We start from the raw sequence: 17,946 nt of genomic DNA on the forward strand, positions 1-17,946 counted from the left end.
TGTCCGAAATATCAAGTGACTTTGTCTCAGGTTTTCAAGAACAGGATTTAAAGGAAGGAAGCAAAAGCCATATCAGTAACCTTTAGCTGACAGCTTTAAAGAAACTGGCAAGCAGTTACTAGTCCTAACGTAGCTCCCTCTGATATTCTCCTGGAACACATCCTTTTTCCTTATTTCTTAACATGAGTAACCCTAACATTTTTCCTATAGGATACTTATTTTTGTTAAGACCAAATAGACATTCTGAAAATGCTATATATTGGTCATTTCAAAGAGGGCTCGTGGAGTTGTGAAACCAAGTGCTCTTAACGCTGTGACCAAATATTGAAGTTCTCTGTAGGATGCCATAACACTAAATAGTGCTATATTTTCCTGAGGAGAGGTACAAGACTTTGGGGGAAAAAAATGAAAAAAATGAAAATGCTATAAATTATGCTTAAAATTAGTTTTCAGCCTATATGGGCTTAGAGTTTACTGGTATTTGAAGTTGAAACATAATTTTATTGGGTTTAAATAGTTTTAGGAAGATAAATAAGTATATCAGAGTATTCCATAAACTTTAATCAACGTTCTCTTCAATATTAGAAGACTTAGTGATTGAGGCCATGTGTAAAATGACTAGATGATTTCTCAGAATCCTTCCAGCTCAGTATCCTATGGCTCATACTCATCCAGAATGGCGAGGTCGCTGCTGGCTCTGCTCCGCCTCTTGGAGGATGACTTCTTGGTGTTGTATCCATCCCAGCGTCACGTGCTGGATGCCTCCCTGCTGTCCCTGTCCCTGGCGCTGAATGGACAGAGAAGAGTTCCTCTCTGAGGGCAGTTGAGTAGTCTCCGCAGGAGGAGATGGACTTGAGTCACAGCCCCATAGACCCATGTCACAGTGGGCACTGGTCATTCCGGACCTGTCTTTGCAGTCTAGAGGACTGACATATTTTAATCAAGTCTGTGCTGCTCATTCTGAAGAAAGAACTTGCCTGAAAGGAAGAATTTTTTTTTTCTTGATACATTGGGTCTGGATTGGAGAGGGAGTGGTGAATTATTTTCTTTATGTTTACATTTTTGATAAGTAAAATAGAAGATTTCAGAACTAATCTTTATTTATGGTATTGAACTTTAAGTGTAATACATTCCTTAGCAAAACACAGCTTTAATAAAAATGGAAACTAATTCGCATCGTGTCTTAACATCATCAATTTTTTAAAACCTGTATGAGGAACACAAACAGTCACGCACTGCAATTGGGGAAGAAGTGGTGTTTACTATGAAATATAATTCGGTTTTTACTTAAATGCGAATTAAGTTGTCCTACTTATGTAAAGCCGCAGGGAGTAGTCCTGAAATATTAATAGTTAAGCAGGTAAAAGCAGACTACAAATCATAGACAATTTGTGCTATGCCGCAGGCCAGAAGTTTCTTTTTTTTTTTAATTGAGACAGAGTCTCACTCTGTCACCCAGGCTAGAGTGCTGTGGCGTCAGCCTAACTCACAGCAACCTCAAACTCCTGGGCGATCCTCCTGCCTCAGCCCCCCAAGTAGCTGGGACTACAATTGTGAGCCACCCCACTGGGCTAATTTTTTGTTTCTATTTTTAGTTGCCAGGCTAATTTTTTTCTATTTTTAGTAGAGATGGGATCCCACTCTTGCTCAGGCTGGTCTCGAACTCCTGAGCTCAAGGGATCCACCCACCTTGGCCTCCCAGAGTGCTAGGATTACAGGCGTGAGCCACCGCGCCCAGCCAGGATTTTCATTGCGTGACCAACCCTGGCACATTCCATGACCACACTTTACACAGAGGCATCAAATAGACTGTGGCTATGGTCATGGAGTGTGATTCAAGTGTGATTGTTCCTCATAACCTAAATATAGTGAGAGGATGTCCCAAGGACGTGCCTTTCCCATGTGCACTTAGGGCCATTCTGCCGGTGACATGGAGCCAAGCACTTTGTGAAACTGATCGGACATAGCCTGTGTGACGTAATTGTTGAACTGAGATATTTGTGGGAATTTTCTAATAAAAATATTTAGATTTTTTAAAGTTTTAAATATTTCTTAGAAGTAGCTAGAACTATAGGCAATAAATTACTTCAAATAGTTGAATAAATCCAATGTTACTTGCTCAGCATACCGAAGATAAAGCTGTCTACATTTCATATTTTACCTTGTTTACATTAGTTCACAGAATACAGCTTATTTAGAGAATGTTATTACGTAAATTAGTCTTTGTTCACAACCTCTCCAGTAAGCTTACTTAAATGGAGCTTGTTTAAATCAGCTTTGTTGGGGTTCCAGTGGAAGTTCATTTTTTTTAATGTTCAAAATAAATTGGACAGTGAGGAATCCAAATATGTGATCTGACCTGTGTGTGTATATGACCAATACCTTTCCCGTTTTATATGGATAGATATGTTTTTCTACCTATAGACATTATATCTTCGATTCAATATCATTTTAACATTCTGTGCCACTAACAGTGAGTTTCAATAGAGACATTAGTGACTCACCTTTCTGATATTGCCTTATTTGAAAATAAATCACAATATCTGAACATCTGGCTTTTCTCCCATATTAGGTCTCTCCTAGTGACATTTCAAGGGTGCTATTCAGGTGGATGGGAAGAGGTTTCCCATGTGTTCACGCTCATGGGTGTCGGGTTTTTTAACCCAATTCTACACTGCCATTGTGGGTGCTAACGAGTGTGGTACAGAGAAGGTTTTGATGTATTTGGCTGAGGACATGCAGAGAAGGTTTTGATGTATTTGGCTGAGGACATGCAAATTTAATACCAGCGAGGTAGCCACACAGAATAAGGTTTGTGTGCCTCAGCACAGCTTGCCTGCCCAGCCTACAGTGTACTGAACAGAGCTGTGCTGCTAATGACAACATCTGCCCAAGGGAAGGGCTCGCTGATCAGAAGTGCTTCATTTTGTGCTATTCCACTATCCTCTCATAGGTGGATCGATGTCATTATCAGGAAAAACTTAAATCTATGTGTCTAATGCTTCCATTCAAAGACATGTTCAGGCTGAGCCCTGCAGCTAACGCTGTAATCATTGCACTTTGGATTACAAACTCCTGGGATCACTTGAGCCCAGGAGGTTGAGGTTGCAGTGAGCGATGATGACACCACTATACCCTAACCAGAGCAACAGAGGAAGACCCCATCTCTACAAAAATTTTAAAAATTAGCTGGGTGTGGGGCTTGTGCCTATAGTCCCAGCTACTTGGGGGGCTAATGGGGGAGGATTGGTTGAACCCAGGAATAAGGCTGCAATAAGCTATGATTGTTGTGCCTGTGAATAGCCATTGGACTCCAGCCTGAGCTCTTAAAAAAAAAATTATTTTTCTTGCTCAAGGGGGTAGTAGAAATAGAACCCCTCTTTTCCAAAGCAAGCCATAAAACCTAGAAATACTACTCTACCCTTCTCCAGCCTTTCTGTGTAGGAGCTGACCATAAAGAAATTCTCTGACCTACGTTGTCTGACACAGTAGGGGATAAAATCCTCTTTCTAGAAGGATCTTGCCCTACACCTGGGAGAAAGGAACACTACGCAGAGAGTCCAAAAGAATCTAAACGGACAGGCCTTGCTGAGTTCCCCCCTCAGTCTGTTACCATTAGATCTTACCCCGTTTGTACATGGCTGTCCATTCTTCATCGAATCTAAGCATTACATGAGACAGCTTTCCCTGGGTCTTTGCATGTTTGTTTTAGGTGACATCCTGTGTCAAATAAATCTGTTATGCTTTTCTCTTGTTAATCTGTCTCTTGTTAAAGGAGTGTCAGCGCTGACCCTTATGATGGGTGAGGAAGGGATCACACCTCCCTGCCCCTCCAGCAGGATTTGCCGTCAACTGTCCTATACTGCAGAAAGCCCGTTCCTGTACATTATAGATTCTGATCTCTAATTATTTGATGAGGATAATGAATTGATTCTTTATGTCATCTTTGTGAACTAATCCCTAGTTGGAAAAATTGGTTCAGGAATTTGTCTTATGTTTTTGATTGTGTATTTTCTCTGTCAGTCTCAGAATTGGTGTGGATGTGATGGACTTTGATGTTCCCCAAATGCTGCGATACTGATGTCTCAGAGAAGGAAAACCCCTTGCATATTAAGGCTGCATGGCCTTCTAACCATGCCCAGGGCTGGTGTTCTCACCACCGCCCCTTTGGGATGCTGACGGGTCCTTTGTTGTCCTTAATACAAATTTGGCAGGATGCTAGTGTGTATTTAGATTGCTCTAAATCTAAATGTGATTTTGTTACAGCATAAAAATCTAGATTATAATACATACATCTCATTCTTACCTTTACTGGCCATCGCATTGGAAGGCCTGACCAATGAAATATACTCCATTCTAAAAAAAAAAATTATTATCAAATTGTTGATTGAAAAGAACATTTTTGTTTCCAGTGTTCTCAAGTATCCAGCTTGAATCTTTTCTTTTCTATTTTCTTAGCAGAGCATCTTACTTTTGCACAACTTGCTTCTTAATAGAGTTTAAATAAAACAGGTTATAGCCACTGTTCTAAAATGATCTGGTTAGTTGGGAAGCTTTATACTTTATACTAATAAAATGTGTAAAAATCTGCATTTCTTACAGTAGGTTTAATGAAGGAATGAAGAGGGAGCCAGTAGGTGCTCTCTAAGAGTTATAAATAACCCTTAAGGATAGGTATTGTTAATGAAAAAATTATTCAGTGACATTTGTTAAGGCACACAAGGAAGACTTTGTTCAGGACCATCATGGTAGGTATAGAGACCACTGCAACGGGATCTTGCAGTGCGGGAGGGAGATAATACAGCAGGGGGAGGTGGGAATTTAGAGACAAGAAGCAGGGTGAGGGGTCAGTGGATAGAAAATTACTAAAAGGAAATATCATGGGTAAGGGGTTCTGGCTAGACCCACCTAACAGGGTTGTTGCTGAGGACAGGCCAGGGTGATGGGACGTCACTTGGGGGATAGTGGAGGGTGAGGAACCTGATCAGGTGTTGAGGGTGATCAAATATCAAGGATGTGGGGGGAGGGTTCTTTGCTAAAACTGAATTTTACAAGGCCTGGGGGAAGCTTCAGGAGCCTGAATGGGGCTTGGCCAAGCAAAGCATCTTTGTCAGTATCATCTTAATGGAAGGGAACAGAGATGTGAAATGTCTGAGGGGAGTCAGTGCTCAGACTGAGCAGGACCAGTGAGGGCTTCTCCACGGCTGGGATCAGCCCCAGCACCCCTGCGCGGCATGTGAGCTGCTGCCAGCTTCACACAGACGGGGTTTCCTCCACCTTCCTCTAACTTACCCTCTCACAGCCATCGGCTGCCCTCCGCCCTGGGCTGTGGCCACCCCTCCTCCCCTGTCCCCACCACCACTCAACAGCCCAGAGTTTTCTCAAGTGTATGTGCCTATTTATTGTGTGGTGTTATCTCAGGGGCATACGGGAGGTTGTGTAATCGTCAGATGCTAAAAATAAGCCAGAAAGCTTAGATGCAGAAAACATTAGAGTCCAGAGGCAGAAACAGGGAAGATGAGTCTAAGGGAGAAAGGAGGCCTAGGAACAAGGGGCTAAGAAATCAGTCAAAGATGAAAGACACAGAAAGGGCCAGGGGGACAGCAGTGTGGTTGCAGATGACCAGACCACGTCCTGCCGGATGCCTTTTGTTCTTGACTCCCAGGTGTAGCAGCATTGAGAGTGACACTTAGCACGGCCGAGCTACTACCTGAGTCTAGGAACTTAACACTGAAAAAGGATTTGGGTACTTACTATGTTCAAGGTGTGTTTAGCACTAATTCTGTCAGACACTCTACTGGGCTGTGGAAATACAAGAAACCAGCAGACACGGTGCTTGCCCTCCTGGAGCCAGTGAGCGAGGGGGACAAACAAGCATTTACAGTAAAGTATAAACCTGAAATAGCTGGGATAAAATTTATGGCATGCTGATGAGAAATAGTGTGAGAGAGGAAGACGAAAGGTTCAGGACACCGAGACACCCAATAAAGCCAGACTGTGAGAAGAAAGCAGCAGCTGGGACCAGAGCATGGGGCTGGACCCCCATCCGCCGGAAGGTGGGACGTGGAGAGAAGCCTGAACACATTTATTGGGTTTGGTGGCTGGGAGCTGGAAAGGAAGTCACCATCGTCTGCCTTGAATGAGGTCTGGGATCCGAAGAGTACTGAGGGGTAAGACAGCCTCTGCAAAGAGACATGTTTTGGTGGGACTGTTCTGGAAGAGTGTGCAACTTCTTCTATTTCAAATGAGTTTTTTGAATTTTATCTTTCTTTATTGTTTTCAATTTTTTCTTTTTAGGAATGCCAGTTATATTGCCTACCGTTGAAATGTCACTTTCTAATCCTTATTCATTTCTATTTCATTGTCTTTTTCTCATTTCTGCCCCCTATGTCCTTTATGGTATTTTCAATAATGTCTGTTGTCCCTTATGCTCCTTTCATTTTTGCTTTCTCTTCTTTGCATATTTTTCCTGAGTGCACACTGTCGCTCAACACCCACAAAGCTGGCGATCTGATGATTGGACACTGGAACTCTGGGTATGGCTGCAGCTGCCTCTAAACACTTTGTTTTGCATAATCTGGGTTGCTAATAGCAACAACAGCAGAAAGATGGGCTCTGCTTGACATCCACCTTCTGAATATTGTCAGAGTGCATCTGACTGGCAGAACCTGGTAATATTCAAAATCCTGGCTCCAAAAGAGTCGCAGAAATGCACACTCTACAAACAGAAGGGAGAAATAAAAGGAGTAGAAGTTGAGTGAGCTAACCCACAGTCTTCTATGTTGCAAATATTTTTTACGAGTTTGTCATTTGCTAAATGGAAGTTTTAAATTTTTAAATGATTCTCTCTATGGCTTTTGTTTTTTTTTTTTTTTTTTGAGACAGAGTCTCACTCTGTTGCCCAGGCTAGAGGGCCGTGGTGTCAGCCTAGCTCACAGCAACCTCAAACTCCTGGGCTCAAGGGATCCTCCTGCCCCAGCCTCCCAAGTAGCTGGGACTACAGGAATGCACCACCATGCCTGGCTAATTTTTTCTGTATATATTTTTAGTTGTCCAGATAATTTATTTCTATTTTTTGTAGAGACAGGGGTCTCGCTCTTGCTCAGGCTGGTCTTGAACTCCTGACCTTGACGGATCCTCCTGCCTCGGCCTCTCAGATTGCTAGGATTACAGGCATGAGCCACCGCACCTGGCCTGGTTTTTGTCTTTGATGTTAAGCTTAGAAGAACTTCCTTACTCCTGTTATATGTAATTTCATTTTTAAAATTGTTTAAATTTTGTCTTTGGAAAGTATGAACACAAGTAATGGAAATAATTCATAGTTTTACCACTCTTTAAAATATCGTAAGAAGTAAAAGCACTTCCATTTCCTCTGGCCCCTCCACTTCCATGTGCCAAGGATCTCCTAGAGTTCCAGTCTGGTGCACATCTTTTTGGACTTTTTTCTACCATTATATACACAGACATAAATATAGTGTTAGCTATATGATATTAAAAATAAAGTTGGGATCACGTTATGCATTGTTTTGTATCTTGTATTTATTGCTTACAGGTTCAGCACATTCGTTTTTCCAGGTCAGTAAACTTAGATTTGCCTCATAGTTTGTAATGATTTTATGGTGCTCCAATGGATAAACCATACTTTATTTAACCACTCTCCTACTAATGGGCATTTATTTTATTTCCAGTATAATTCACCTATATTTTACTGTGGGTCTTTTAATTTTTACATTTTATTCTTTAATATCAGCAGGAATTAATTTTGCTGTTTAGCCTGAGAAAGGACTCTAATTTCATTTTTTTCTAAATAGTTAAATTCTTGTGTCATTTATTAAACCAGTGGGAACAGATTTTCTAAGGCCAGGGATAACATTTCCCTGGAAAAGAAAGCAAAATGGCTCAGTGCCAAAAAGAATTCAGATACAAAAATCTGGAACTCACCTCTTCGCAGAAAATATCCCCTTCTTTCTCAGGCACACATACCCTTTTGGTATTTCCTTCAAATTTCTGCCTTCTAATGAAATAGATTACTCATTTTCCCTGCACAACCACCAATGCCAGATGTTAATTTAAAAATTCTTTTGCCAAATAATAGATGATTTACTATACTGGTTTGCATTTCTTTGCCTGTACGGTTGAACTTTTTTGGTGGGGAGATGGGGGTCTCACTATGTTATCCAGGCTGGTCTTGAACTCCTGCACCCTCCCCTTTTCCTGGAGCTCCTTGGACCCAACCCTGATCCACCACCATTCCCCATCCGCCTTACCTTCAGCTCCACTGTGTCACAACCTTCTACTACAGGATTTCAAGGAAAGGGGTTTGGAACAGTTCCTTAAAGATCTTCCCTTGGTGGCCTGGTGCAGTGACTCATGCCTGTAATCCTAGAACCGTGGGAGGCCAAGGTGGGAGGATCTCTTGAGCCTGGTAGTTTAAGAACAGTCTGGGCAGTATAGTGAGACCCCCATCTCAACAAAAAATAGAAAACATTAGCCAGGCATGGTGGTGTGCACCTGTAGTCCCAGCTACTTGAGAGGCTAAGGCAGGAGGATCGCTTGAGCCCAGGAATTTGAGGTTTCTGTGAGCTAGGCTGATGCCATGGCACTCTAGCCCAGGCAACAGAGCAAGACTCTGTCTCAAAAAAAAAAAATCTTCCCTTGATCCTTGTTTTTACACCCCAGAGAGCAAGTGGGAAATCAAAGTAAATTAAGAGATGAGATTAACAATCCCCACTTCGCCTCCTCCCTCCTCTCTCACCTTTCCTGGCTTTCCAGACCACCCTTCCCTGGGCTTCCCTTCCTGATTTTAGAAATAGGACCTTACCAGCAGCCGAGACAGAGTTTAGGCCTGGACCATTAGTGTCGAAAAGGCAGGAGCGAGGGCGGAGGACACTTGCTTCTCATCCCATGGCTGGCGAATCCTCTCATCTGAACAATGGGGGATGATATCAAGTCTCACACAGCTGTGGGAAAGACTGATTGGGATCATACGTGGAAAATCCTAGCACAGTGTCTGGCACATGATAGCTTTCATTGTCATTGTCGTGTTCTCCCAATGGTGCTGATAAAGAAGTAGGTGGGGGTGATGCTGATGGCTCTCACGATCTTCCCGGGCCATTGTAAATGAGACATGCAAGAAGCAGACAGTCAAAAATGCCACACCTGCACACACACACACACACACACACACACACACACACACACACACACACAAATCGGGAGGCTCATGCTCCCTGCAGTGTGCTTGTAGCTAGGATGGTGAGTATATGAGGCGTTATCAGACAACCTAGAACACACAGTCTCAACAACAAGATTATCATAAGATTATTATTCATCTCCTCCCTTGCTCCAGATGCCTCATTGCCCTCCTGGATTGCTCAGTCCCTCTGGGACAGCTCTCCCGGGCAGGCAGCCCATGCGCTTCCCTAGCCTTTGTATTAATATATTTGTAATTCTTATCTCTGTGCAGTTTTCTCTGTTTGGGTTTTGCTTTTCTCTAACGCATTCTCTGTGTAGGTGTGGTGTGCTCTCTCTCTTTCCCCTTGGTATCCCCACGTCACCCCCTACTGTTTCCTTTCCTCTCTCATGTTCTCTCATCCAGGTCTCTGTATGGGATGTTACCCAGGTAAGCTTTTACTTGTTCGTATTTGCTGCCTTCTTTGCTGATTCTTACCTAACCAAACGATCCCTTAATGGAGTTCCATTTAGAAATCTAGCGCCCGAACTTGGCCCAGAAAGTTTACTTTTTCTTGCATCCTAGGTTTCTAGGATTTTGTATCTTCCCCTCTGGCTTTGTCTTCCTTCTCTCTCTCTCTCATCCTCTCTCTCTCTCATCCTCTCTCTCTGACACACACACACCTTTCCCACTGTCTTCTTCCTGCTTAATTTCCTACACGCTTTTTAAAAATCTTTCTCAAAAAATGAACATACGTGGAGATATATTTTTGTGTCAAAAGTGATCCATAATTCTAAAAATGTATTTATTTCCAAAAGGTATCTGCATAATTTTACAACATGAAACCAAGTTTTTTATCCTTTTATTTTCCCACCTACCATATGGCCATAAGTATTTTTTTTATGTTATTAGTCTTTATGAGGATTTTTTATGATAGTTATTTAAAATTCCTCCTACCTCCCTTCTGGGGCTACCAAAGAGATGTGTTTTTCTCCATCTAGTCCCTGTTCTCCATGTTCAATAAAAGACACTTCCCTCTTTATTCTCTTTCTAAAACAACAAGGAATGCACTGATATGAGGGGAGAAGACTTGTGCTTTTTTTAAAGGTTTATTTTTTTTGGCCGGGTGCGGTGGCACATGCCTGTAATCCTGGCACTCTGGGAGGCCAAGGCAGGTGGTTCATTTGAGCTCAGGAGTTCGAGACCAGCCTGAGCAAGAGCAAGACTGAGACCCCATCTCTACTAAAAAAAAATAGAAAGAAATTAGCTGGATAACTAAAAATATATATAGAAAAAATTAGCTGGGCATGGAGGCACATGCCTGTAGTCCCAGCTACTCTGGAGGCTGGGGCAGGAGGATTGCTTGAGCCCAGGAGTTTGAGGTTGCTGTGAGCTAGGCTGATGCCACAGCAGTCTAGCCTGGGCGACAGAGTGAAACTCTGTCTCAGGAAAAAAAAAAGTTTATTTTTTTTAACTATAAAGGAAATTCACTAAATGCAATGTGCTATCCTGGATTGGATCTTGGAACAGGAAAAGAACATTAATGAAAAAACTGATGAAATCCAAATAAAGTCTGTCTGTAGTTAATAGTATTGTACCAGGGTTAGTTTCTTATTTTGGTAAATGTACCATGGTTATGTAAGAAGTCTGGGCAAAGGGTATGTACAAGAATTGCCTGTACTATCTTTGTAACTCTTCTGTAAATCTGAAATGATTTCAAAATAAAGTTAATCAATAAAAGAAAATCATACTTATTTTGGAAAATTTAGAAGATACATAAAAGTATAAAAATAAAAATTATACACTTACAAATAAAGGGAATGTCTTGCATATTTTGTATACCTATTTCACATGTAAAGTGACCAGTCCAGCACCTAACATATGGCATATACTTAACAAAGTCTAGATGCTTTCCGCGTAAGGCCATATTCGTTGCAGAGCTGGATAAAATGCGTTGTTCCATAGAATAACCAAAGATTTAGCAAGGGCTTGGCAATGAAGATAACTAAGAGGAATGTTCGGGCTCCAGAAGAGCTTCACCTGGAACAAGAGCTTGGCTTCCTTTCTCTTTCCCCTCAGCGTCCCTGATGTGCCGTCTTCCTACTAGCTCCTTTCTCAGCAGGAAGAAAAGGTAGGAATAATTTGGATGCTTCCTCGAAGCAGTGATTCCCAGTCGTGGCCTCAGTACTTTCACCTCCACACCTCTGTGGCAATGTTACACTTTCAGTGAATCAGTTTGATGCCCAGCTTTTCACAGATCAGACTGGACACCAGTTTCATGACACCAGAGTTCTCAAAAATTCCCTGGTTAAAAGGGAGGCAGACACCAGTATTAGAGAAAGGATGGAGTCCACAATGAGGACATAGAAAAGGCAGAGAGGGAAGTAGAGCAACCAAACCCCTCTGAGTGCACCGTCAAAATCCTCTGCCCACCAGAAAGGCAAGGAATGTGCACTGCCCTCCTCACAGCCGCTGTGGCCTGTCCTCCTTGCATCCTTCCTCTCTCCCCTTATTTACTTTAGATCCCATGGTCCCCCATTTCAACCTACTCCAGGGAGTCTCAAAGCATTGTCCCTGGGCCAGCTGTACTGGTTGGAAATGCAAATTCTTGGGCCCCACCCCATACCTACTAAATCAAAAATTCTATGGGTGGGACCCTGAAATCTGTTTTACCAAGTCTGCCAGGCACAGTGGTGTGCAGCTGTAATCCCAGCACTTTGGGAGGCCAGGGCAGGAGGATTGCTTGAGTCCAGGAGTTCAAGATCACCCTGGGCAACATAGTGAAACCCCATCTCTACAAAAAATAAAAAAAATAGCTGGGCATGTTGATGTGTGCCTGTAGTTCCAGCTACTGGAGGCTAAGGCAGGGATCACTTGAGCCCAAGAGGTCAAGGTTACAGTGAGCTATGATCAGGCCACTGCACTCCAGCTTGGATGACAGAGTGAGACCCTGTCTCTAAAAAAAATATTAAAAATTAAAATTAAAAATAACCATAAAAATAACAAGTTTGATGATGTTGCAAACTCAAGTTTAGAAACCTTTACCCTAAACTCTCTTGTGCATCTTACCTGGAAAAGCACCACCTCTAGATAAACCCAATTGTCTGCCTCCGCCTACTTGCACCAGGCAGCTGAGCTCTGCTGAAGAAACTCACTCAGCTGGGTGTTAATCGGTACCATCAATTTAGTCACCATCCTCACCTGGGTTCTGCCCCACATTCTTATCTACTTATTCTCCCACTCTGGTTTGCCAGATTTAGGGGGGAAAAAAGATGCCCAGATGCCTAGTGAAATTTGAATTTCTGATAAACATAGTTACACTAAAAAATTATTTATTGTTTATCAGAAATTCAAATTTGACTGGGCGCTCATATTTTTATTTGCTAAATCTGGCAACCCTAAGAGACAGGGTGGGCAACTGGGGAGCAAGATGAGTGTCAGGTAGGACAGAACAAGCACAGGCCAGAGCCCCAGGGATGGAATGAAAGCCACGTCAGTCCTGTGGCCTTTGGCTTGATGGTGTGGATGTCCAGCAGAAGCTGGGACCCTTCATCCTGGAGCTACACACCGGGCCCAGAGTCAGAGATGCTGAAGGAAGAGCCAGGGGAGGAGGGGCAGCTGCTGGCCTGGCTGTTGGCTCAGGCAAGGTGAGCGAGCAGGTAGATGACAGTGTGTGGCTACAAAATGGCCATTGCTCCACTTCTGCCCTCCAAATCTCCCACAAGAATCTCTCTGTGGACCATCTGAGCTGGAAACACACAAGGAAGGGAATTTTGAGAAACCTAGGCAAGGTGACACATTACAATGCCACCACACCTATTCCCCATTTTAAAAAGAGGCTTGTGGCCAGGCGCGGTGGCTCACACCTGTAATCCTAGCACTCTGGGAGGCCAAGGTAGGTGGATCATTTGAGCTCAGGAGTTCGAGACCAGCCTAAGCAAGAGTGAGACCCTCATCTCTACTAAAAAATAGAAACAAATTATATGGACAACTAAAAATATATACAGAAAAAATTAGCCGGGCATGGTGGCACATGCCTGTAGTCCCAGCTACTCGGGAGGCTGAGGCAGGAGGATTGCTTGAGTCCAGGAGTTTGAGGTTGCTGTGAGCTAGGCTGATGCCATGGCACTCTAGCCTGGGCAACAGAATGAGACTTTATCTCAAAAAGGAAAAAAATTAAAAAAAGATGAAGGAACTAAGAGTTAAAGAGGTGGAGAAATTTGCCCATGAACATAGGACAAGCAAGGGGCAGAGCTATGGTTCAAAGTCAGTTCTCCCTAATGCCTATGTTCCTAATCATTGTACTCTGTGCTATCCAGCCTCCCAACAAACAGTAGACTTTTTCGTTTCATAAGCATTAAGTCTGCAGTCTCCAGACCACCTGGGACTACCGCCCCTCAGTGATGCACTACCGCCCCTCAGTGATTCATACTTGACACCACTGGTTTGGAAACAAGTTCATCACACTACCTGAAAATTCCTTTGAGCTGGAATCCCAGCCCTTCCACTTAGTAGTTGGGCAGCCCCAGGCAATTTACTTAATCTTTATCAGCCTCACCCTCCTCATGAGGGCACTTAATTTCTACCTTACGAAATTGTGGCAAAGATTAGATTACATTAATTCTGGGAAAACATCTGATACAGCCTGATCATCCTACACACTCCCCAAATGGGAGTTTTCCCCATTCCTCAGTGGGCCAGCCACCACCTCCTCCATCTGGGCTGAAGACCCTTTAAACTACACCTTCGGTCCTAATTCTTACTCTTCCTTCTGGTCTGTGTTTCCTGTTTCCCACCAGGAGACATAGCACTTCCCTTCTCACAGCCACTGCGAGACCCCTGTCTCTAATTTAAAATAAAAAAAAAAATAAAAAGGAAGTTGGCAAATCATGCAGAATGATCAGGATAATGGGGGCCTGGAAACTGGCATACTAGAATGAACTTTTTTTTTTTTAGAGACAGATTCTTGCTCTGTCACCCTGGGTAGAGTGCGGTGGCATCATTGTAGCTCACAGCAACCTCAAACTCTTGGGCTCCAGTGATCCTCCTGCTTCAGCCTCCTGAGTAGCTGGAACTACAGGTGCGCATCATGATGCCTGACTAATTTTTTTATTTTTTTTAGTAGCGACAGGGTCTTGCTCTTGCTCAGGCTGGTCTTGAACTCCTGAGCTCAAGAAATCCTCCCGCCTTGGCCTCCCAGAGTGCTAGGATTACAGGTATGAGCCACCATCCCTGGCCTAGAATGAACATTTACATAAAGGAAATAGGGATTTTTTTCCCTTAAGAACGGAAGACTAAGGGTTATCATTGGAAAGTGAAGGTCCTCTGGTCTGTGGCCTTCAAAGTGTGGACCTTATCCACAGGAAGTGAATTTCTGCTCAACATAAGGAAATTTTAAGGATTAGAGTCCCCTTCAGTGAGGTGGGTGTGACTACTTGGGGTTCCCTATCACCCTCTCCTACTTTGCTCCTCTTGTTCAAATCCATAGAGGAGGATATATCAGCAGGGACATACTCACCTTCTGCTGCAAAGATTTTAAAGAAACAACTCATCGAGCTTCAAGCATGTGCATAGCAGCACCTTTGTCAAATGACCCTAAACCCATTAGAATAACATGGAATCCATTTTCAATCTGTTTGAAATCAGTCTTGCCAGCACCAGTGATGTGAAACCTGAAGGCTACCGATGACAAAGAGGAGTTTATAGTTCCCCTCTGAACTAATAATATTGCTTTAAATATTAAATAATGTACATTTTTGGTGTAGCTAGCACTTTCAATTTTCAGCTTGGACAGCCTTAGATTGTTAATAGTAGTTATATTATTGGGCTGCCAGGGCAAAATACAATAGACTGGGTGGCTTAACAGAAATTTATTTCTCACAGTTCTAGAGGCTAGGAAGTCCAAGATCAAGGTGAGGTGCCAGCCAGTTTGGTTCCTGGTGGGGGCTCTCTTCCTGGCTTGCAGACAGCTGCCTTCTTGCTCTGTCCTCACATAGCAGAGGGAGAGAGAGAGAGAGAATGGGCATGAGCAAGCTGTCTGATGCCTCTTATTATTAATATAAGGACACTAATCCTGTCATGAGGACCTCATCCTAATCCTCATGACTTCATCTAATCCTAATTATCTCCCAAAGGTCTCATCTTCAAAAACCATCACACGGGGGCTTAGAGCTTCAACATATTAATGGGGGGGGGCCACAAATATTCAGTCTATAACAATGGTCTTTATTTTCCTTCTAACCAAAGTAATATTAGTAATATTAACCTCATCTTTTAAATGGCCCTTCTGGTCTTAAGAATGTGAGAATCGAGGCCGGGTGCGGTGGCTCACGCCTGTAATCCTAGCACTCTGGGAGGCCAAGGCAGGTGGATTGTTTGAGCTCAGGAGTTCTAGACCAGCCTGAGCAAGAGCGAGACCCTGTCTCTACTAAAACATAGAAAGAAATTATACGGACAGCTAAAAATATATATAGAAAAATTAGCCGGGCATGGTGGCTCATGCCTGTAGTCCCAGCTACTCAGGAGGCTGAGGCAGGAGGATCGCTTGAGCCTAGGAGTTTGAGGTTGCTGTGAGCTAGGCTGTTGCCACGGCACTCTAGCCTGGGCAACAGAGTGAGACTCTGTCTCAAAAGAAAAAAAAAAAAAAAAAGAATGTGAGCATCGGCCAGGTGTGGTGGCTCACACCTGTAACCGTAGCACTCTGGGAGGTTGAGGTGGCAGAATCGCTTGAGCCCAGGAGTTTGAGACCAGTCTGAGCAAGAGTGAGACCCCGACTCTACTAAAAATAGAAAAAATTAGCCAGGTAACTATTTGAAAAATATTTAAAATAAAGTAAAATAAAATAAAATAAAATAAAATAAAAAATGTGAGAACCAGGGCAAAGGAACTTAGAGGTCTCAGACACGAACACAAAGGGCAGACGGACCCCACCGCTCACTGCTGGGACCTCAGGCAGGCTGCTCAACCTCGATTGCCTGATTTGTAAACTGGAGCCAATAATGTCCACAGGGTTCATGAGGGGATTAAATGACTTAAGAAGTTTAAAGCCATTGGAGGCCGGGCGCGGTGGCTCACGCCTGTAATCCTAGCTCTGGGAGGCTGAGGCGGGTGGATCGCTCGAGGTCAGGAGTTCGAGACCAGCCTGAGCAAGAGTGAGACCCTGTCTCTACTAAAAATAGAAAGAAATTATCTGGCCAACTAAAAATATATATACAAAAAAATTAGCCGGGCATGGTGGCTCATGCCTGTAGTCCCAGCTACTCGGGAGGCTGAGGCAGGAGGATCACTTAAGCCCAGGAGTCTGAGGTTGCTGTGAGCTAGGCTGATGCCATGGCACTCACTCTAGCCTGGGCAACAAAGTGAGACTCTGTCTCAAAAAAAAAAAAAAAAAAAAAAAAGAAGAAGTTTAAAGCCATTGGAATAGCCTAGCATGAAGAAAGCCCTCAAAAATGGTAGCAATCATTACTTTCTTTAGATGGGAAGTTGGCCTTAGATAACTGCCAAAGTCCTTCACCCTTGGAGATATTTTTGATAAACTTATGGGGTTCTTTCCCTCTCACCTCACTTTCGGAGTCTGCCTTTTCCTGTCCATTTCCTTAGCTATCCACTGTCAAGGATTATTGCTTCTTATGCTTGTTGGGATGAAATAAAAGGAGAGCTTCCCACTGACCCCACAGGGGGTCTCTCCAGCACCCCATGTCTGCAGCCTTCCTCTTGAAGTCTCTCTTCATCTCCTTCAATTCTCACCCTGTGTGATTCTGCACGACAGTCAAGAAAATACCAAGGAACCAAAACAAGATAAGGCAGGAAAGGTCCCATTCCCAGCCCCCTGACTCCACTCGGAAGCTCACACCAGTTAGGCTACAGTGCTGCCGCTTCTGTCCTGGGTTTGCCTTTGATCCCACCCCCTCCGCAGCCCGGCCACCAGGAAACAAGTGTCTCCCGTCTGGGTCTTCCTGGCCTTACCTTCTGGTTCAGGGCGGGCTGAAAGTAGGAGCCCCTGAACTCCAGGCTGACATCCTAAGGGAGAGGTCTCTGCCTCCAGATCAGGTCTCCAAAACTAGGTTTTGTCCTAACCTCCCCTGACCAGTCAGGATGAGCGCATCTAGCTTTCTGCAACAGTTTCCTTTTGTTGCATTTGGTTTCCTTCTCTCAAGTTGTCACAGTGAGTCTTGACAGGCAGGATAGAGTGGGGGTGCATTGCTGAGCCCCACGGGGCAAGTTCTAGCAGGTCTGAATCCATACTTGAAAGATTGTGCCTCCCCTGCATCCTGCCCTGACCTCCTTCCATCCAAACTACACAAATCAGCAAGTGCCTCTTTTCCTAAACATCAGTTTGGACATGTCCCATCTCAGCTTTAATGTCCCATCTCAGCTTTAAAACATAATAAAAAATTATGTTTTTCTCATTAATGCCCTTCCCAGCCTGCTGAGGACAGCTAGGCAGGTTGCTTCTTATCACCACGTGTGATGCGTGTATCTCCACTTTACTGTGCTTACATGTACCATGTCCCCAGCCTGAACTAATCCGTCATCTGCCATGCCATGCTACCCCCTCCAAACTCAGCCTAAAAGAAGTTTCAGCCTTGGTACTCCAGGCTCACCTTTGGTTTTGCAATTCATAGTTGCAAAGGCACAAACATCCAGCAAATATAAGGCTTGTTGTAGGTAATTTGCATTTAGGGGTAGCCCGTGGTTTAATAATCAAAGTGTCATCATATACATGCTACAACATGGATGAACCTTGAAGACATTACGTTAGGTACAATAAGCCA

General features: G+C 43.6%; 1 non-coding gene across 1 annotated transcript; it reads left to right on the forward strand.

Moving 5' to 3' along the window:
- The first annotated feature begins 260 nt into the window (after window positions 1-260).
- On the forward strand, window positions 261-388 carry LOC123630867. The gene has a single exon (XR_006732808.1). It is a non-coding gene; the product is annotated as a small nucleolar RNA SNORA25 (small nucleolar RNA).
- The last annotated feature ends 17,558 nt before the right edge of the window (window positions 389-17,946 follow it).

This window comes from Lemur catta, chromosome 1, assembly GCF_020740605.2.
Source record: "Lemur catta isolate mLemCat1 chromosome 1, mLemCat1.pri, whole genome shotgun sequence".
NCBI lineage: Eukaryota > Metazoa > Chordata > Mammalia > Primates > Lemuridae > Lemur > Lemur catta.